The sequence below is a fragment of the Leucopleurus acutus genome, assembly GCF_964270905.1.
Source record: "Leucopleurus acutus genome assembly, chromosome: 9".
NCBI classification, from domain to species: domain Eukaryota; kingdom Metazoa; phylum Chordata; class Mammalia; order Artiodactyla; family Delphinidae; genus Leucopleurus; species Leucopleurus acutus.
The window spans coordinates 3,215,703-3,221,702 of NC_139144.1; positions in this window are offsets into that span (position 1 = coordinate 3,215,703).

Sequence of the window (6,000 nt, forward strand, 5' to 3'; positions counted from 1 at the left end):
GTGGGGGCGAGGGTGGCGTGGCTGGGTCTTAGGGGCCGTGCCAACTCAATGCTGGCTCCCAGTGGCTTCTGGCCAGCTTCTGTCAGGCAGGAGGGCCGGTCCGGTCTGCGTCTGAGCTGCGCCTAGCTCAGCGTGGGTGGGCAGGTGGGATGCCCAAGGGACCGCGGTCCCCGGGCCCGGAAGCCTCCCGGGCCACTTCCCCGTGAGCGGCCTGCGGGATCTGGGGCGGGGCGCCAAGCGCCGAAAGGTTTGCTGGCTCCCGCCCGCCCTGGGCTGGTTGGTCGCCAACACCTCCGCCACCCCCAGGTGCCCAAGGCCTCCGTTCCCCTGCCTAGGCGGGCGGCGGGGCCCTGCCGGGACGGGCGGGCCGCTGGGCTGACGGTAAGGCCCAAGCGCCTGCTGAGCTGCGCCTCAAGAGGCAGCCCGCGACCCCACTGGCATCTACTGCCAAACCAGCCTGGAAGGGCCCCCTCTCGCCGTGATCGCGGAAGCTTAAGCAGGGTCGGGCCTGCTTAGAACTTGGATGGGAGACCTCTAGGGAAGACCGGGTGCTCTAGGCTTTTTGCCTCCCGCTCCGCCTTCTCCTTTAGGCGCCCGCGGCGTTCGCGGCTATCTCCTTCCCCCGCCGGGTACAGCTGCAAGCCCCACCTCCTCAGGCCCCTCCCACCACAGCAAGCGTCTTATGAGGCGCTCCCCGCCTGCCTGAGCGGCCAGGCGGCCAGAAGGCGTCCCTGGAAGGCAGAGGCACACCAGACGCTCCGGGGGTGGCCTGACGGGAACCAGACGTGGCCGCGCACCCGGCGGCCGTCCGTGCGGCCCGCGAGCCCCTCGACCTGCACCTGGCCGCCACCACTGGAGCCCAGCCCCGGCGCCGCCACCTGTCTGCCGGGGTGTCTCTCCACAGCTCCACACGGGAAAAGCCGCCCCTCCGCCGTTTCGCCATGGCCGGGGGCGGGAGCGGGATCGAGGGCCCAGGCCGCTTCCCCGGGCCTGCCGGCCACCTGGGGCAGGGTCTTGAGCTCGGACGGTGGCGTGGGGGCAAGGGTGGCGTTGCTGGGTCTAAGGGGCTTTACCAACACAATGCTGGCTCCCACTGGCTTCGGGCCACCTGCTGTCGCGCAGGAGGGCCGGCCCGGTCTGCGGTCGGGCTGCGCCTAACGCAGCGTGGGCCGGCTACTGCTATTGCTCTTGCTGATTCTTCTACTTCTATTTCTGGCCCTCTGCAGGTCAAATATGCTGCCACTATTACTGCTGCTGATGCCACTTCTACTGCTGTTTCTACCACTACTACTACTACTACTACTACTACTACTACTACTACTAGGCCAGTGCATGGCAAATACTACTACTATTACCACCACTGCTGCCATTACTACTACTGCTGCTACTACTACTGCTGCTGCTACTTGTACAGGTGCTGCGGCTACTACTACTACTACTAGCCCAGTGCATGGCAAATATTAACACTACTACTACTACTGCTGCTTCTACTATTGCTACTACTACTGCTACTACTAGTAGTCCAGTGCATGGCAAATTCTACTACTATTACTACAACAGCTACTGCTGCTAATAGTAATGTTACTACTACTGCTAATGCTAGTAATCTAGTATATGGCAAATACTACTACTATTACTACTAGTGCTGCTGCTGCTACTTCCGCTACTACAACTATCAATACTACGAGCCCAGTGCATGGCAAATATACTACTATTATTGCTGTTCCTGCTACTTCTACTACTATTCCTGGCCCACTGCAAGTCAAATATGCTGCTCCAATTACTCCTGCTGCTGCCACTTCTACTGCTATTGCTACCACTATTACTACTACTACTAGCCCAATGCATGGCAAATACTACTACTATTACTACTACTGCTGCTGCTTGTACAAATGCTACTACTACTGCTACTACTAGTAGTCCAGTGCATTGAAAATACTACTACTCCTCCTGATGCTGCTACTACTTCTACTACTAGTATCAATACTACTAGCCCTGTGTATGGCAAATCTACTACTACTACTGCTATGACTGTAACTTCTATTATCACTACTGGCCCACTGCAGGACAAATCTGCTGGTACTATTACTGCTGCTGATGCCATTTCTATTGCTGATGCTAACTCTACTACTACTGCTACTACTAGCAGTCCACTGCATGGCAAATCTACTACTACTACTTCAATTGCTGCTACTGCTACTACTACTACTGGCCCTCTGCAGGGAAGATATGGTGCTCCTACTCCTGCTGCTGCAGCCACTTCTCCTGCTGCTACTACCACTACTATTACTACTAGCCCAGTGCATGGCAAATACTACTTCTATTACCACTACTGCTGCTACTTCTACTGCTGCTGCTACCTCCGTTCCCCGGCCTAGGCGGGCGGCGGGGCCCTGCCGGGATGGGCGGGCCGTTGGGCTGGCGGTAAGGCCCAAGCGCCTGCTAAGCTGCGCCTCAAGAGGCAGCCCGCGACCCCGCCAGCATCTACTGCCAAACCAGCCTCGAAGGGTCCGATCTCGCCGCGATCGCGGAAGCTAAGCAGGGTCGGGCCTGGTTAGAACTTGGATGGGAGACCTCTAGGGAAGACCGGGTGCTCTAGGCTTTTTGCCTCCCGCTCCGCCTTCTCCTTTTGTCCGCCCGCGGCGTTCGCGGCTATCTCCGGCCCCGCCGGGTACAGATGCAAGCCCCACCTCCTCAGGCCCCTCCCACCACAGCACGTGTCTTATGAGGCGCTCCCCGCCTGCCTGAGCGGCCAGGCGGCCAGAAGGCGTCCCTGGAAGGCACAGGCACACCAGACGCTCCGGGGGCGGCCTGACTGAAACCAGACGTGGCCGCGGACCCGGGGGCCGTCCGTGCGGCCCGCGAGCCCCTCGACCTGCACCTGGCCGCCCCCACTGGAGCCCAGCCCCGGCGCCGCCCCCTGTCTGCCGGGCTGGCTCTCCACAGCTCCATACGGAAAAAGCCGCCCCTCCGCCGTTTCGCCATGGCCGGGGCTGGGAGCGGGATCGAGGGCCCAGGCCGCTTCCCCGGGCCTGCCGGCCACCTGCGGCGGGGTCCTGAGCTCGGACGGTGGCGTGGGGGCGAGGGTGGCGTGGCTGGGTCTTAGGGGCCGTGCCAACTCAATGCTGGCTCCCAGTGGCTTCTGGCCAGCTTCTGTCGGGCAGGAGGGCCGGTCCGGTCTGCGTCTGAGCTGCGCCTAGCTCAGCGTGGGTGGGCAGGTGGGATGCCCAAGGGACCGCGGTCCCCGGGCCCGGAAGCCTCCCGGGCCACTTCCCCGTGAGCGGCCTGCGGGATCTGGGGCGGGGCGCCAAGCGCCGAAAGGTTTGCTGGCTCCCGCCCGCCCTGGGCTGGTTGGTCGCCAACACCTCCGCCACCCCCAGGTGCCCGAGGCCTCCGTTCCCCTGCCTAGGCGGGCGGCGGGGCCCTGCCGGGACGGGCGGGCCGCTGGGCTGACGGTAAGGCCCAAGCGCCTGCTGAGCTGCGCCTCAAGAGGCAGCCCGCGACCCCACTGGCATCTACTGCCAAACCAGCCTGGAAGGGCCCCCTCTCGCCGTGATCGCGGAAGCTTAAGCAGGGTCGGGCCTGCTTAGAACTTGGATGGGAGACCTCTAGGGAAGACCGGGTGCTCTAGGCTTTTTGCCTCCCGCTCCGCCTTCTCCTTTAGGCGCCCGCGGCGTTCGCGGCTATCTCCTTCCCCCGCCGGGTACAGCTGCAAGCCCCACCTCCTCAGGCCCCTCCCACCACAGCAAGCGTCTTATGAGGCGCTCCCCGCCTGCCTGAGCGGCCAGGCGGCCAGAAGGCGTCCCTGGAAGGCAGAGGCACACCAGACGCTCCGGGGGTGGCCTGACGGGAACCAGACGTGGCCGCGCACCCGGCGGCCGTCCGTGCGGCCCGCGAGCCCCTCGACCTGCACCTGGCCGCCACCACTGGAGCCCAGCCCCGGCGCCGCCACCTGTCTGCCGGGGTGTCTCTCCACAGCTCCACACGGGAAAAGCCGCCCCTCCGCCGTTTCGCCATGGCCGGGGGCGGGAGTGGGATCGAGGGCCCAGGCTGCTTCCCCGGGCCTGCCGGCCACCTGGGGCGGGGTCCTGAGCTCGGACGGTGGCGTGGGGGCAAGGGTGGCGTTGCTGGGTCTAAGGGGCTTTACCAACACAATGCTGGCTCCCACTGGCTTCGGGCCACCTGCTGTCGCACAGGAGGGCCGGCCCGGTCTGCGGTCGGGCTGCGCCTAACGCAGCGTGGGCCGGCTACTGCTATTGCTCTTGCTGATTCTTCTACTTCTATTTCTGGCCCTCTGCAGGTCAAATATGCTGCCACTATTACTGCTGCTGATGCCACTTCTACTGCTGTTTCTACCACCACTACTACTACTACTACTACTACTACTACTACTACTAGGCCAGTGCATGGCAAATACTACTACTATTACCACCACTGCTGCCATTACTACTACTGCTGCTACTACTACTGCTGCTGCTACTTGTACAGGTGCTGCGGCTACTACTACTACTACTAGCCCAGTGCATGGCAAATATTAACACTACTACTACTACTGCTGCTTCTACTATTGCTACTACTACTGCTACTACTAGTAGTCCAGTGCATGGCAAATTCTACTACTATTACTACAACAGCTACTGCTGCTAATAGTAATGTTACTACTACTGCTAATGCTAGTAATCTAGTATATGGCAAATACTACTACTATTACTACTAGTGCTGCTGCTGCTACTTCCGCTACTACAACTATCAATACTACGAGCCCAGTGCATGGCAAATATACTACTATTATTGCTGTTCCTGCTACTTCTACTACTATTCCTGGCCCACTGCAAGTCAAATATGCTGCTCCAATTACTCCTGCTGCTGCCACTTCTACTGCTATTGCTACCACTATTACTACTACTACTAGCCCAATGCATGGCAAATACTACTACTATTACTACTACTGCTGCTGCTTGTACAAATGCTACTACTACTGCTACTACTAGTAGTCCAGTGCATTGAAAATACTACTACTCCTCCTGATGCTGCTACTACTTCTACTACTAGTATCAATACTACTAGCCCTGTGTATGGCAAATCTACTACTACTACTGCTATGACTGTAACTTCTATTATCACTACTGGCCCACTGCAGGACAAATCTGCTGGTACTATTACTGCTGCTGATGCCATTTCTATTGCTGATGCTAACTCTACTACTACTGCTACTACTAGCAGTCCACTGCATGGCAAATCTACTACTACTACTTCAATTGCTGCTACTGCTACTACTACTACTGGCCCTCTGCAGGGAAGATATGGTGCTCCTACTCCTGCTGCTGCAGCCACTTCTCCTGCTGCTACTACCACTACTATTACTACTAGCCCAGTGCATGGCAAATACTACTTCTATTACCACTACTGCTGCTACTTCTACTGCTGCTGCTACCTCCGTTCCCCGGCCTAGGCGGGCGGCGGGGCCCTGCCGGGATGGGCGGGCCGTTGGGCTGGCGGTAAGGCCCAAGCGCCTGCTAAGCTGCGCCTCAAGAGGCAGCCCGCGACCCCGCCAGCATCTACTGCCAAACCAGCCTCGAAGGGTCCGATCTCGCCGCGATCGCGGAAGCTAAGCAGGGTCGGGCCTGGTTAGAACTTGGATGGGAGACCTCTAGGGAAGACCGGGTGCTCTAGGCTTTTTGCCTCCCGCTCCGCCTTCTCCTTTTGTCCGCCCGCGGCGTTCGCGGCTATCTCCGGCCCCGCCGGGTACAGATGCAAGCCCCACCTCCTCAGGCCCCTCCCACCACAGCACGTGTCTTATGAGGCGCTCCCCGCCTGCCTGAGCGGCCAGGCGGCCAGAAGGCGTCCCTGGAAGGCACAGGCACACCAGACGCTCCGGGGGCGGCCTGACTGAAACCAGACGTGGCCGCGGACCCGGGGGCCGTCCGTGCGGCCCGCGAGCCCCTCGACCTGCACCTGGCCGTCCCCACTGGAGCCCAGCCCCGGCGCCGCCCCCTGCCT